The sequence below is a fragment of the Tiliqua scincoides genome, chromosome 1 (assembly GCF_035046505.1).
Source record: "Tiliqua scincoides isolate rTilSci1 chromosome 1, rTilSci1.hap2, whole genome shotgun sequence".
Lineage (NCBI taxonomy): Eukaryota > Metazoa > Chordata > Lepidosauria > Squamata > Scincidae > Tiliqua > Tiliqua scincoides.
In genome coordinates, this window is record NC_089821.1 from 239780658 (window position 1) to 239796901 (window position 16244).

Sequence of the window (16244 nt, forward strand, 5' to 3'; positions counted from 1 at the left end):
TAGGGTGTAGAGCAGTGGTTCCCAACCTTTAGGAGCCCACGGACCACTAAGGCATACATTGAAATTGTCGTGGACCACATGCAACCCCCTCCATCCCCACCACCCACACAAAAATACAGTTCAGTTTGTTAGCTCATGCCATGGGGGAGTGCTCGGCAAGATACTGGAAATGTCAACTGCGAGGGGTCCATTCTCTACCCTCTCTGGTGATCCATGGGGAAACATCTTGTCAAGTGAGAGCTCCTCCCCAGACTACCAGAAAGGATTGAGAATGAATGGACCCTTCTGCAGCTGGCACTTCAGCAAGTGCTGGACCATCAGAAAGGGTGGAGAACGGAATACTGACAGCCACAGCCATCATGGGTGACTTGGTCTGTGAGGAAGTGCTCACTTGGCAAGACACTGGAAGTGATCAAAGGCAATCATCTTTTTTTTTTTTTTCCTGAGACCTTGCAGACCACTTTTCAGAGTCTTGTGGACCATCTGTGGTCCCTGAACCACAGGTTGGGAACCACTGGTGTAGAGTAATGCTCCAGCCAAGTTTTCACAAACAGCTGGTGATGTGGTAAATCTATGTCTGGACTATACTGTATACTGTATACCGCTCTGTGAACTTTTTCTCTGTAAACCGCTTTGTGAACTTTTAGTTGAAAAGCGGTATATAAATACTGTTAATAAATAATAAATAATACTGCTTCAGACTATAGGTGAAGTTTTGCATGAAAAATTATCCTACAGGCGCATACAAAAAAAGATTTATCTGCCTATACATATCTAGTTGTTAAGGGGAAGGATTCTAGTCTAGTATTCTAAGCTCAACTTAACTTTTGTCTGGGCTAGTTGTCGTATCTCTGTTATCAAAGAGCAAGTTTAAACTTGCACACATATGAATGAAAGTATTATTGGGTATATCTCCTCACCCCCTTGCCTCCACTTCTTTGGAAGGTCAGGTTAACCTGTGCAGTAGTCAGTGTTAAGTGACCAGGGAGAGAACCCTTACGCTCAGCTCCATGTCCGCAGAGTGGTTTGGCTGATCTTGAGAATAATGTCTCTTCTGTGAGAGTTGGGGACAGCAATCTGACCATAGCTGTGCCAGGATGCGAGCAGCTAGCGAGGATGCAACTAGTAGCCTTTTGTGCCAGAATGTTTAGCCTGGCTGATTTTATGGCGTTATTCCATGCCTAATGGGAGCCTAATAACTGGAGGGTTTGTACTCCTTTCTCTGTGCCCAGAGTCCTTTCCAGCCATGGCACAGTGACCCTTTGGCACCAGGCCCAAAATGACTGACCTGGCATGTGTTCAGAACAGCAGATGTGGGGAGGGGAAATGGTCCTGAATTAGTTTGGGCAGACAGGGGCTGGACCCCTCTGTGATAAGAGCAGGTGATTCCACAACTCTTTGCAAGTGAGGCTTACATTTATTTGGCAACTTGGTACAGGGAGTACTTTTCTCCTCTTGGAGAACACCATGGGGGCATTTAGATGGGGGGAAGGTTAAACACCGGCTCCCCCAGCACTGTTTCATTGATTGAATTAGCAGGTCTCCATGACTGCTTTTAGAAGCAAATAAAATGTACGTGTGGATCCATTTAAGCTTCTCCTGTGTCATGTTTGCTCTGATCTCCTGTACTGCAGAACTTGAAGTGTAGTGGGTTGTATGTTTCCCTTCATGTTTTTGCAGTTCATGCTGAGTACACTATGGGCGCAATCCTAACCCCTTATGTCAACTGCTTTTCAGCACTGACATATGCAACTCCATAAGGGAACAAACATTCCCTTACTTTGAGGAGGCCTCCATGAGTGACACCCAACTGCAGGATGTAGCACATGTCCCATTGGCACCTCTGTGCCTGTTCTGGAAAGCACTGACACAAGGGGTTAGGATTGCAACCTATGTCAATTAATATTTGTGAAGATCAGAGATACTCTTCTACATGCAGTCTAGTCATCCATGTTTTGTAAGAAGTGTGTGTATTTTACAAATTTCCTGTTCCTTCAAAATTATATTTAGCATTGGGTGTAGCTGGTGGCTTAAGGGGTGTGTTTTTGTTTGTATGGTTGGTGTGTGTGTACGCGCTTCTGGGTATGTCTGTTTTTTGAGGTCAGTGAATCAGATATTATTGGAGCTCCATTTGACTGGACAATCTTTTCTCAACCTAGACTGCATTTTTGTTTAGATGAGTCACAGGATATAAGCAAAATTTTAACCCAACTTCTGTTTACAAAAAACTTCTCTGGTACATGAGGCATTATGCCTGCAGAGGGAATTTTAGGGTATTTTGCATAGCTGCCCTGAATCAATTCCCTCTGAAGTAAGTCTTGTGGACTTCAACAGAGTTTACCTTCAAAATATACATTTAGCATTGCAGCTATGAGATTTGCTGCCTTTGATTTCCATGTAAGAGACATGACGACAAGAACCCTGAATGATTTATTTACTGAGAGGGCAGTGAGAGTGAATTAATTAGTTCCAAATTCTGCCATCAAGTTTTTCCAGGTCTGGGGGTGTACTGATGAATCAGGGAGCTTTTCTCTCAAATGCTTCTAGTTCTGGGGAGTGGGGAATCCACTGTGTGTTGCTTTTTGTCGCCAATTCCTCACATCTCCGAGCAGAAGTTCCTGGGGCACAGTGCTATGCAGATTTGAATTCCTTTTGAAGGAGAGATTGCTGGAGTCTTGGGGTGTTATAGTGCTGTTAGAGCCAGGTTGATATAGCTGTTCTGGTGTTGAACTTAGATCAAGGTTTTGAACTTAGATGGAGGCTCAGCCATGTAGCTTCCTGGGTGACCTTGGGCCAATCACACACTCTCAACCTAACCTACTTCACAGGGTTGTTGTGAGGGACAAAAGGAGGGAAAGAACCATGTACACAACCTTGAGCTCCTTGGAGGAAGGGTGGTATAAAAATGTGAAAAATATTTGTTTCATTTACAAGTTGACTAGCAGAGTACAGGTAGCAGCAAAGAGCATATCTTCTCCCTCAATCACATCCCCAGAACCCCATAAAGCACTCCTAGCTCTTAGTTTATTTATTATGTATTTACTGTATCTACCCCTCCTTTCTCTCCGAAAGGGACCCAAGGTGAACTAATTTCTCACTGTCTCCTGGAGCACTCATCCATGCACCCCTCTTACACCAGCATTTCTCAACTGGGGGGGTCCCCTTCTCCAAGCACTGATGGTTCCTTGCACCCCAAACATTCCAGAGAACTACCCTTAGCTAATCATTAGCTAATCAGGCATAGTTTAAAGGTAGAACCATTTGATAGACCAGTTCCCAGTACTGGGACGTTGTATTATTTTACACTGTATGCTGAGCTGCTTCTAGCTGTCATTGACAGCTTCACTGTGATTTGCCACTAATGGAGTTCAAGAATTGATTCCCAATGGAGTCATTCATTTTCTTGGAAATTCTTGTATCCCTTGCAAGTGGATGATGAATTGAGAATCAAGTGGACAATGAACTGAGGCTTGAGGATGAAAATTACTTTTACATGTACCAAGACTACCAGGATCATAATCCTTTTGGGAAAATACAGTGTGTTCTTCTTTTTGCTTCACTGACCCCCAGGGCAATAAATAAGTACTTTGTGAATTACTTTCTCCAAGTGTGAGTAGAGTCAGAGGATGACTACCTCAGAAGTCAAATGGAGGCTACCTCAGAATGCCAGATGCAAGGGAGTGACAACAGGATGAAGGCATCTTGTTGTCTTGTGTGCTCCTGGAGAAATCTGGTGAGCTACTGTAAGTTACAGCAAGCTGGACTAGATGGGCCTTTGACCCAATCCTGGAGGGCTCTTCTTATGACTGATATCATGAAGTTTAAATTTGCCCCTCTTGAAACATTTCCACCCACTGCCATGTTCAGCAGATAATCCTAAATGCCTCCTAGAACCTAGCGTGAGTGGAAACAGTAACCATGGTGCTGTATAGTTCAATATATATGCAATTGGAAAGTTTCTAGGGAGTCCAACAGAGATACATGGAACTTCTGAAAAATAAGAGGGCTAGTTAAAAGAAACCAAAAAGGAAAGATCAGAGAGCCCTGTCTCTCCAGAGTGCATGGAGGTTGTTTGAAACCACAATAACATAAGTTTGGCAAGTATGTCTCCCACTAAGTAGGAAAGTCATAAACCAGTTATTGGAGGATGCCAGCATGGACAACTAGTCATGATGGCAGTGCACTGAGGTTAGTGGCAGCAGTATTCCTCTGAATACCACTTGCAGGAGAGCAATGGTACAAAAGACACAGGCCTTTTCTCCTGCTTGTGTGCTTCCCGAGCTGCTCGCAGCAAAGTCCAGCAGACTGCCAGGAGATGTGCTAACAGCTACTGGCTCCAGCTCTGTTCCGAGATACAGATAGCAGCTGACACGGGCAACATCAAGGGGATGTATGATGGTATCAAGCAGGCCCTAGGTCCAACACAGAAGAAAATTGCCCCTCTGAAGTCTGCCGCAGGCGAGGTCATCCAGGATCGGGCGCAGCAGATGGAACACTGGGTGCAGCACTACTCTGAGCTATATTCCAGAGAAAATGTAGTCACCGAAGAAGCGCTGAACAACATTGAGTGCCTGCCTGTGCTGGAGGAGCTTGACAGTGAACCAACCCTAGAAGAACTTCACGTGGCCCTGGACTCCCTTGCCTTTGGCAAGGCACCTGGAAAAGACAGCATCCCTGCTGAAGTCCTAAAGTGCTGCAAAGAGATCATCGTCACTGAGCTGCATGAAATCCTTTGTCTCTGCTGGAGAGAAGGTGGAGTACTCAAGACATGAGGGATGCAAACATCATCACGCTGTACAAGAACAAAGGCGGCAGGTGTGACTGCAACAACTACCATGGCATCTCTCTCCTTAGCGTTGTAGGAAAGTTGTTTGCCCGAGTTGCACTAAAGAGGCTCCAGGTACTTGCAGAGAGCGTTTATCCAGAATCACAGTGCGGATTCCAAGCCAACAGGTCCACCACTGATATGGTATTCTCCCTTAGACAACTGCAGGAGAAATGCAGGGAACAACGACAGCCACTCTTTATAGCCTTCATAGATCTCACGAAGGCTTTCGACCTGGTCAGCAGGGATGGCCTCTTCAAGATTCTCCCCAAGATTGGATGTCCACCCAGGCTCCTCAGCATCATCAGATCCTTCCACAAGGACATGAAGGGCACTGTTGTCTTTGATGGCTCCACATCAGACCCCTTTGACATCCAAAGCGGCGTGAAGCAGGGCTGTGTTCTTGCACCAACCTTGTTTGGGATCTTCTTCGCTGTCCTGCTGAAGCAGGCCTTTGGAACTACAACAGAAGGCATCTATCTCCGGACCAGATCAGATGGAAAGCTCTTCAACCTCTCCAGACTGAGAGCAAAGTCCAAAGTCCAGCTGAAATGTCTGCGTGACTTCCTCTTTGCCGACGATGCAGCTATCACTACCCACTCTGCCAAAGATCTCCAGCAGCTCATGGATCGTTTTAGCAAGGCCTGCCAAGATTTTGGACTGACAATCAGCCTGAAGAAAACACAGGTCATGGTTCAGGATGTGGACTCACCTCCCTGCATTACAATCTCTGCACATGAACTGGAGGTTGTCCATGACTTTGTGTACCTTGGCTCAACGATCTCCAACACTCTTTCTCTCGATACCGAGCTAAACAAACGCATCGGCAAAGCAGCTACCACGTTTTCCAGACTCACAAAGAGAGTCTGGTCCAACAAGAAGCTGACGGAACATACCAAGATCCAGGTCTACAGAGCTTGCGTCCTGAGTACACTTCTGTACTGCAGCGAGTCATGGACTCTTCACTCACAACAGGAGAGGAAACTGAATGCTTTCCACATGCGCAGCCTCCGACGTATTCTTGGCATCACCTGGCAGGACAAAGTTCCAAACAACACAGTCCTGGAACGTGCTGGAATCCCTAGCATGTATGCACTACTGAAACAGAGACGCCTGCATTGGCTCGGTCATGTCGTGAGAATGGATGATGGCCGGATCCCAAAGGATCTCCTCTATGGAGAACTCGTGCAAGGAAAGCGCCCTACAGGTAGACCACAGCTGCGATACAAGGACATCTGCAAGAGGGATCTGAAGGCCTTAGGAGTGGACCTCAACAAGTGGGAAACCCTGGCCTCTGAGCGGCCCGCTTGGAGGCAGGCTGTGCAACATGGCCTTTCCCAGTTTGAAGAGACACTTGGCCAACAGTCTGAGGCTAAGAGGCAAAGAAGGAAGGCCCATAGCCAGGGAGACAGGCCAGGGACAGACTGCACTTGCTCCCAGTGTGGAAGGGATTGTCACTCCCGAATCGGCCTTTTCAGCCACACTAGACGCTGTTCCAGAACCACCTTTCAGAGCGCGATACCAGTCTTTCGAGACTGAAGGTTGCCAACTACTAGTGCTTCCCAGAGACAACTGGTAGGAAACAAGAGGCTGGATGGTCTTTTTGATCAGATCTGGCAGAGCTTTCCTTATACTGTATTTTCTTATTTCTAAAGATGCTTGTTCTTCTCAGGGTTGCATTGGTGGCTGGCTTAGGGCCCAATCCTATCCAGTTTTCCAGCACCAGTGCCTTCGCAATGCATCCCCAAGGTAAAGGAACAAATGTTCTCATATCTTAAGGAGGTCTTTGTGACTGCTGTCCCACCACAAGATGCAGTGCATGCCCCATTGGCACAGCTTCAACAGCACTGGAAAATTGGATAGAATTGGGCCCTCTGTAACTCCGAAGATAAAATTCTTCTTTCTTTTGACAAAAGTGATTTCAGTTTATAGGAGAGGAATAGTTTCAGCTGATGCATCAGGGCTTATTCTGGTGTGCGTCTGTTTTTAGGGGTTTAGAGTCCTGCTGCTCCTGCTCTTAAATGGTATAGAAATACAGGTCGTGCCTCATTATTCACTGATTTGGTATCCACTGATTTGACTCACCACTTACACTGGGGGTGGGGGTGGGGTGGGCGTCCATCATTAAATTCCTTGTGGCAAGGAAAACAACAAAATCCCATTTCCTACTTTTATGCTGTTAAATAATTATAATTTCATTCCCTTAGATTCCATTATTCACCCCTTTTAGTGGCTGAATGCAGTATAGCTTCTATACCAATGCATTCTGGGGCGACAGTGGAGGAACAAGAAACTTGGAAGTGGGTCTTGAAAGCTGTTTTTCCACTGATTTGGTATCCACTGATCTTTTTTATCCACTAAAGGTTCCGGAATGGAACCCCAGTGAATAACAAGGCACAACCTGTACCTGAACTTTTATTCTGTTCTTGCCAAGCTGTGCAGTTGCCTCATGTCTTTGAATAAAGGAAATACAGTAGTCCTCATGACTCAAACTAGATAAGAACTTCTTGTTGGCCATGTTTAATAACTGATGGAAAATTTCCAAAATGGAGAGGAAGCACTGTTAGGTTGGCCATGATATTGGTCTCCAACAGGAGCAAGCTCCAGCTTCTGAGCACATGGTGCCGCAGAAACTTTGTGGCTGCTAAGCAGATATGGTCAGTCTCAGCGCTTGGATGGAGGCTGCCTTCAACCTTGATGTTTACTGGCTTGAACTCCATAATGGAAGAAAGGCAGGATTATTAACGTAGTTAAAAATGCAATTGTATACATGTGTTCTTGGAAGTAAGCCCCACTGTATGCTGTGGATTATAGCCAGGCAGCCAAATCCTATGTCCTTGTGGCGCCCAGAGAAGCAGCAGCGCCAAAATGGCCACCACTGTATCCTGTGGGGCCAGGACAGCCACCAGAGTCTCCTTGGGGTAACAGAACATTCCCTTACCATGGATAAAGCCCCAGCAGCCCCAGTGGGTCTCCTCGGAACTGTGCCAGCTATTTTGCTGGTGCAGAACTGAGGAGGCCTGTGTAGGGCAATGCAGGCTGAAAGCGCGCATAGGATTCAGTGGTAGAGCCTGCTGCCATCTCCGCCCTCCTCCTGGGCCTGATCTTCCCTCTAGCCTGCCTTCCTCCTGCCCAGTTCTGTTCCCTCCCTCATCCCAAAACACCTCTCCACTGGCTGTGGAGACTCTTACTACTGGCTGCTCATCCTCTATGACTTCTCAGCACCAAGGCCCAGCGCTGGCGCCACATCATCAGCACCAGTGGAGAATTGCCTTTGGGCACTTTTGTGACAGTGATTGCCTGGGCGGCGTGGAGGGTGCCGGTGCTGCCTGGGTATAGGATTGGGCCCTAAGTAAATAAAACTGATCAGTTCACTGAAAAAGTCCTCTTACATTTTATAGCAATGAGCCAAGCAGATGGAATGTGCAAATTAAAGCAGCTTGTTCAGTTTGCATAATGCTTTTAAATGGAAGAATTTGAATAATTGCAACATTCTTGAAGCCTTATTAGCCTTAAGCTAATATGCAATTGCCACAGAACAAAACAACTCTGGGAAAGTTGCAGGTGATTCCTGGCTAGTCTTGATGAGGAGGAAACTCTTGTCTTTGCACATGTTGAGAGGCCAAAACTCAGTTATAAAATGATTGGGTGTTTGGGAAGTCACCATACTAGGTGCACTGCTCATCTCACTATCAGTAGGATACTGATACTGTGATATCTACACCATTGAGATGACAAACAAGGAATGAGTAATTGTGCAGTATTTAACCAGTTATGATTTGAGTTGCCTTTCTATCTTCTCTGAGCTTCCCATACAACTGGCTGAGATGAGATTTTAGGTTACCATAGTACTTGAATGTACACAGTTATCCTACAAGAAGCTTTGCTCTACAATGAGAGTAACCCCATGTATAAAGTGGCTGGAAGTGAAGGTTTGGGTGAGCATTTTGTCTGTCTTGAAAGGAGAGCAAAATCAAGGAGGGAAAAGTGCAGAAATTACTACTGTGTGCTATCAGCAAATAACAGTCAAATGTGTTTACATGATTGTATAATGATGTTGGTTTTCAGTTACACTGGTAGGTGATTTTATATGCCTTACAGTGAGCACCTCTAGCAAATTTTATGGTTTTAGTGGTGTCATGGCCTCTTTCAAATTTCACCTGTGGTAAAGACTGAGAAGGTTAGAAACAAGTTGACTTTTTCTACACCTCTTTCCTCCTGGCACATCTCCCCCCACCCATAGCACAATATAAAGTCATGGTGGATCTTGGTAGAAGATTTGGTTGTGCTGTAATGAATTGGGCAGAAACATAGTAGAATCAGACTGTAATTGTGGTATATGTGTATATAAAGTAATACCTGCTGACTGGGTCAGACAAAGGACACAATCCTAACCAGGCCTACTCAGAAGTAAGTCCTATTTTGTTCAATGGGGCTTACTCTCAGGAAAGTGTGGTTAGGATTGTAGCCTTAATTTGTAAGTGTTGGTTGCTGTAAACTATGCTGCCACCTTTCTGAAAAGAAAAACTAGTAGTTACCTTATGTCCCAGTTTCCTCTCTCTCCCTTTTACAAAAATAAGTATGTATAGAAGCCCAGTTACATATTTGGTACTGAGAGAGGCACACTATGCCCATGCTCTAATGCTCTAATGCTTCACATGCTCTAGGACTGAGCCCTGGCCTTGAAACTGCATTTTGGAACTGATTCCATTAATTCTGGGAATGAGTCAAAATAAGCAAGCACTATAAATGTATGACCCTATAAAACTGCCTTATACTGATGCTCTAATTAACTCTAGCTCAGTATTACCCACATTGCCTCTTTGGGGTTTTGGAGAGGGAGTCTTTCCTAGCCTTGCAAGAAAGGTGCTCTGGGATTGAACCTATAACCTACTGCATGCAAATAATTTGTTCTATCCCTGAGTTATGGCCTCTCCCTAAGTTAGGGCCCAATCCTATCAAATTTTCCAGTGCTGGTGCAGCTGTGCCAATGGGGCACGTGCTGCATCTTGTGGTGGGGAGGCAGTCACAGAGGTCTCCTTAAGGGAAGGGAACATTTGTTCCCTTACTACAGGGCTGCATTGTGGCTGCACCAGTGCTGGAGAGTTGAATAGGATTGGGCCCTTAGTTGGAGAGAAATACTCTTTCTGCATCACTCACTGAAGAGTTTTTCTCCCAGCAGCTCAGTTGCTGTTGATACCTTGCAAATTTCTGGAATGGCAAATACTCTGGGATCTCCTCCTCCTCCTTGTTTTGACAAGCATCCAAGGCAGACTGTGGTTTTCATAAAGCAAAAGCAGGGAAGAACCTTTTGTGTCTGGCAGCAAGCTCCAGAGCCTTATTAAGATTCATTCCCATGCCTCCCCTATGTTTGGAAATATCAGTGACCCACTTTGTGGTCTGGATTCTTGAGAAAAGTCTGGAGCATTTTGTGGGGAAAGCACAGAATTAGGGACAGGGGTAATATAGAAGAGTGGGGAGGGTGGGAGGACTGGCAGAGCTGCCAATCCGGTGTGGAATTCATGCCGAATAGGAGAAGATGGTCAAGCAGGCAGTCACAATGCCAGCCACAAGGATGAGGCAAGAGTTGGCTGGAAATTGTTCTAAGCGGAGGGGGTATGGAAGATGTCGGGACTCCAGCTGAGGCAGTTGTGAGATGCCGGTTGGTACAGAATAGGATCCGCTTGTGAGATGTCTAGGTGGGAGTTTGATAGCAGTTTTGCACTTCTGACTGTTTTCTTTGAAAGTGACTGGTAGGCTGTTTTGGGGACACTTATGAGGGCTAAACAGTGGGATAAATATGACTAGATAAGCATTATTTTTAGTCACTTAGGATTGGGCAGAAGGCAGGCGCAGCTGTGATTCTTTGTATGTTTAACTCAGTAACATCCCAATCCTATGCATGTCTTCTGAGTCCCATAAGAGTCAATAGGGCTTACTCACAGGAAAGTGTGGATAGGATTGGGCTGTAAGTCACACTGAGTTTTCCCTGCCCCTCCTTCAGTGTGGTATACAGGAAGGGTTGCCCCATTTTAATCCCTCGTAAGAGGGGGAGAGTGGCTGGCTCAAAAATCACCTGATGACCTAGCAGGGATTCAGTTTTGAGTCTTCCTTCTCTGAGGAAGGGAGCACCACCCTGGCCTTTTCAGTGGGATCTCTTGCCAGGTAGAACTGGCTGCTTTAATCTCAGCTAAGGCTCTGATGTCTCTGCTGGACCATGTGAAACGCAAGGGTGCCCCTGAGCATGTACAGAATGCACTTTCACCCCCACTGAGCAACCCCAGCCATCCTTCGCCCCCGGGATGAAAGGATCCAGGCTGACCCTCCCGCCTTTGCGGACCCGAAAAGCCAGCCGCACAGGGGCCCGGCGCCGGAAGGGGGAAGCGCGGTGTGAGTCAGGGAACACGCGGGAGTCGGGGCGGAGTCAGGCGCGCAGCCCTTGCCATTATAGGGCCACGAGGGCTTGCCAGCCGAGCAAGAGGAGCGCGGCGGGTGGAAGGAGCTGGAGCGGCAGGTGGGTGATGCAGGCACAGGCGTGGGCAGGGAGCGGGGGGCTGCTGCGGCCACGCGCCCTGGCTGGACGGCAGCGTGGCGGGAAATGAATGAATGAATGAATGGGCAGGCAAGGCTGCTGCCGGGGGACGTTCCCGCGCAGAAGGGCATCGCGCTCCAGCAGGCGAGTGGAGGAGCGCGCGGGTCCCCCCTCCCCACCAGGAGGAGAGCACCCTGCGCCCCCTGCCTCGAACCGGTGCAAAGGCTTTCAGCCAGCAAGGGCTGCAGGTGCTTGACTTTTGCTGCCCCCCCCCCCCGACACGCGCCTGGGCTGTGGGGCCGGAGCGCGCGGAGAAGGAGCCCGCCAGCTTTCCGGAAAGCTGCTTTTGTAATTTGGCGCGCCCAGTTCAGACGGCTCCGGAGCCTGAAGGGGCGGGCGGCTGGGGAGGAGCGAGAGATGGTAGCCCTCCCGCGGCTAAGCCGGCTCCTGCTCTCCTGGACCGGCAGGCGTCCTGCCTCTGGCTCCGGTAGTGCAGAGACTCTGGACGCTGCAGTTCCAAGGAGTCGAATCTGGAGCACGTGGGGCTGTGCCTGCCCCGCGGTCCTGGGATGGGAGGAATAGTGTGGCAGGCAGGAAAGGCGTCCTGGCTGGCACGGATCCTCCCGGAGGCACGTCTGGGCAGCAGGGGGCCAGGAAGGACGGGGTGGTTGAAAAGAGCAGGAGTCCTGGGAATGGCTGGAGGAGGGAACTTCCGAAGCTGGTTGCTCCCTCTAGCTTATGCTACTGGCCAGCAGCAGCTCTCCAGGGTCTTTCCCAGCTCCACCTGGACATACCTGGGATTGAACCCAGGACCTTCTGTGCCCCCTCCCCTCCCTGAAACATTCCCCTCTCCAAGCCCTTCTCCATTCAGTTCCTCAGCTGAGTGCATGAGACACTTTGCTGCTGCTCCCCTGCTCTTTTAATTAATCTCTATCTCAGTGCTATCTAAACCAATTAATCTCAGTGCTTATCTAAACCAATTAATCTCTATCTCAGTGCTTCTCAAACTGTAGGCTGGGGCCCACTAGGTGGGTTGCAAGCCGATTTCAGATAGGTCCCCATTCACTTCAATATCTTATTTTTCATATATTAGACTTGAGGCTACCATGGTATGTGACTGCATTTGGGAAAATGTTACAGACCTGTACTTTTAACAAGCTACTATGTATATTCTTTTAACAATGATAGTCAACAGGACTTACTCCTGGGTAAGTGTGGGTAGGATTGTTAAAAATTTTCCTGCTTGATGATGTCACTTTTGGTGGGTCCTGACAGATTCTCATTTTAAAAAGTAGGTCTCAGTGCTAAATCAGTGGGCTACTGTGTATGTGCTTCTAACAATGATAGTAAATGGGACGTACTCCTGGGTAAATGTGGGTAGGATTGCTAAAAAATTTCCTGCTTGATGAAGTCACTTCCAGTCATGACGTCATGTCCTGACAGATTCTCATTCTAAAGAGTGGGTCCTGGTGCTAAATAGTTGGAGAGCCACTGCTCTACCTGATATGCTATCAGTAGTTGTCAAGTTTCAGCCCACCCACCCTTATCATGTCCACTAACCCTTGCCATAGACTGAAGCTTTTCTAGGCTCTTTGCTGCTCCCACACAGAACATAAGAACAGCCCCACTGGATCAGGCCTTAGGCCCATCTAGTCCAGCTTCCTGTATCTCACAGCGGCCCACCAAATGCCCCAGGGAGCACACCAGGTAACAAGAGACCTGCATCCTGGTGCCCTCCCTTGCATCTGACATAACCCATTTCTAAAATCAGGAGGTTGCACGTACAGGTTGTAACATGGCTTGTGACACATAATGGATTTTTCCTCCAGAAACTTGTCCAGTCCCCTTTTAAAGGCATCCAGGCCAGATGTCGTCACCACATCCTGTAGCAAGGAGTTCCACAGACCAACCACACGCCGAGTAAAGAAATATTTTATTTTGTCTGTCCCAACTCTCCCAACACTCAATTTTAGTGGATGTCCCCTGGTTCTGGTGTTATGTGAGAGTGTAAAGAGCATCTCTCCATCCACTTTATCCTTCCCATGCATAATTTTGTATGTCTCAATCATGTCCCCCCTCAGGCGTCTCTTTTCTAGGCTGAAGAGGCCCAAACACTGTAGCCTTTCCTCATAAGGAAGGTGCCCCAGCCCAGCAATCATCTTAGTCACACTCTTTTGCACTTTTTCCATTTCCACTATGTTCTTTTTGAGATGTGGCGACCAGAACTGAACACAATACTCCAGGTGTGGCCCTACCGTAGATTTGTACAACGGCATTATAATATTAGCTGTTTTGTTCTCAATACCTTTTTTAATGATCCCAAGCATAGAATTGGCCTTCTTTACTGCCGCCGAACATTGGGTCGACACTTTCATCAACTTGTCCACCACCACCCCAAGATCTCTCTCCTGATCTGTCACAGGCAGCTCAGAACCCATTAGCCTATATGTGAAGTTTTTATTTTTTGCCCCAATGTGCATGACTTTACACTTACTGACATTGAAGCGCGCCTGCCATTTTGCTGCCCATTCTGCGAGTCTGGAGAGATCCTTCTGGAGCTCCTCACAATCACTTCTGGTCTTCACCACTCGGAAAAGTTTGGTGTCGTATGCAAACTTTGCCACCTCACTGCTCACCCCTGTCTCCAGGTCATTTATGAAGAGGTTGAAGAGCACCGATCCTAGGACAGATCCTTGGGGCGCACTGCTTTTCACCTCTCTCCACTGAGAAAATTGCCCATTGATACCCACTCTCTGTTTCCTGGTCTTCAACCAGGTCTCAATCCAGGAGAGGACCTGCCCTCTAATTCCCTGACTGTGGAGTTTTTTCAGTAGCCTTTGGTGAGGGACCATGTCGAACGCCTTCTGAAAGTCCAGATATATAATGTCCACGGGTTCTGGTCTGGAGGACAATAGTATGCCCCCAGTATTTCATCACTCCTCAGGCCTGGTAATTTAACCCACAGAGATTCTATGGTGGAGTCCTAAACACAGGTGGTCCTAAATACATACAGGGAGAGAAGTATAATAGGCCCACTGAGCAGGAGCAATTTCGTGCTTCAGCAACTGCTCAGAGTTCTGGGCAGCAGTAGCATTTCTGGAAGCATCCCCAGAGCTAAGACAAGGCAGCAAGGAGGTGAAGAAAGAATGGAAGCTGTGTGTGTGTTCCCAGCTACTATATTCAGCTGTTCTTTTTGCATCCTAGTCTTAGTCCCAACTCTGCAGAATGTTACTCTTAGTTCCATGCCATGAGAACACACAGTTCCAGCTCAGCAACCACTAAGAAAAATGTTGTTGCCCTAATTCATGCAGTGCAGAAGTTGCATGTGAAAAGGGTGCTCTTCCATTCATTTGTCTTTCCAAAGAGTGAATCTAAATCCTGCAGTTGTCCTTTTCCAAGCCTTCTTTCTCTGAGGTGGGTGGAAATATTGCAGAATCTTCCAGCTGTAACACAAAGGTGTTTCAGTCCATCTGAGACTGGTAACAGGCAAAGTTGACAGCAACAGAAATATCATATAAACAGTTTACAAAACTGCCATATATTAAGTTAGACCATCTTAGCCAGGATCAGCTCAGTGACAGGCTTCCCATTTTCAGAGAATGAGATTTGTTTCCATGAATAAAAAAAGGGACTAGCATGTTGTTCCACTGGCAAATCCCTGTGTGGGCATTCAGGAACAAGTGGAGCTCTGTGATGACTGCTAAGTCCTCCTGAAATATTGCAACAGAAGGAAGATGTTAGAAAGTTAGTGTGTCTGCTTCTTTGTATGCACAAAGCAGTCACACATCTGCCCCCCACCTCAATAATAGGCATAGAAATTGCACAGCGGGTGCAATCCTAACCCCTTACGTCAGTGCTTTCCAGCACTGGCATAGCGGTGCAAATGGGACATGTGCTGCATCCTGCCGTTGGGTGTCATTCATGGAGGTCTCCTCAAAGTAAGGGAATGTTTGTTCCCTTACCTCAGAGCTGCAGTGCCCTTATGTCAGTGCTGGAAAGGGGTTAGGTTTGCGCCCAACATACTCTTATCATACTCTTTTTCTTCCCTTCTTCCAAGGTGCTTGGGACAAGGCATATGGTGTTCTCTATCCCACCTCCAATTTATCCTTACAGCCCCCCCCCCGGGGTGTGTGTGTGTGAAAGAGAGGCTCAACGTTGACCTGCAAGCTTCCTGGGTAAGCAGAGTTTTGAACCCAGTTTTCAAAACATAGCCCCATACTCTGTCCACTGCATTACACCTCCTTTCCTTCACCCCAGCTACTTTTGTAAAAAAAACAAAACACCAGTATTTTGCTGATTACTCAAGATGGAAAAGAAGTATACTGTAGTTGCTTTGCACATCATGGGATAGAAGTGGGTACATGAACTTTGCTTTGTTTTTAAAAATAATCTTCCATGTTTACATTATTATGTGAAGCTGCCCTTAGACTTGGCCCAGAATCACTTTTGAAAGGCAACCAATTTCTCTATGCCAGACACTAATTATTTGTTGCCAATCTTGCACCACATATCCTGCACCAGCCACGCTTGAAAGGCAAGCCCAGAAGAAGTGGCCACAGAAGGTAGCTCAAGAACATGATACTAGAGATTTGAAAGCACATGGCTCAGTGAATCATATGTCTCCTGGAAAAAAAGAAAGTTTAGTGTCCTTATTATTTGCAACCTGAAAGATGACTAATGCTTCAGGGTAGATAACTTCAGGAGAGGACCCAAAACTAAGGGCAGGATTGTCGCTTCCTTCTCATATTGTGAAAAGGTGATTCTGTGGAAATTACAAAACCTAGAACTTTATATCTAATTACGGTTTGCTAGTTAAAATATGGGGGAGCATAGAAATAACATTGTTCCTGGCCACAGACCAGGATCAGTGGCCAGATCATTACTTCT

At 47.0% G+C, this 16244-nt stretch overlaps 1 protein-coding gene across 7 annotated transcripts in view; it reads left to right on the plus strand.

Moving 5' to 3' along the window:
• The window catches only part of SLC29A1 (solute carrier family 29 member 1 (Augustine blood group)), an 84449-nt gene that overhangs the window by 20778 nt on the left and 47427 nt on the right, over positions 1–16244 (plus strand). For 4 of the 7 annotated variants that reach the window (XM_066618619.1, XM_066618617.1, XM_066618620.1 and 1 more), the window contains one exon: positions 15415–15532. The exons of the other annotated variants lie outside the window; for them this stretch is intronic. The gene's annotated coding sequence lies outside the window, so the exon portion shown is untranslated. The remainder of the gene's footprint in view (positions 1–15414; positions 15533–16244) is intronic. 7 annotated transcript variants of the gene reach the window in all.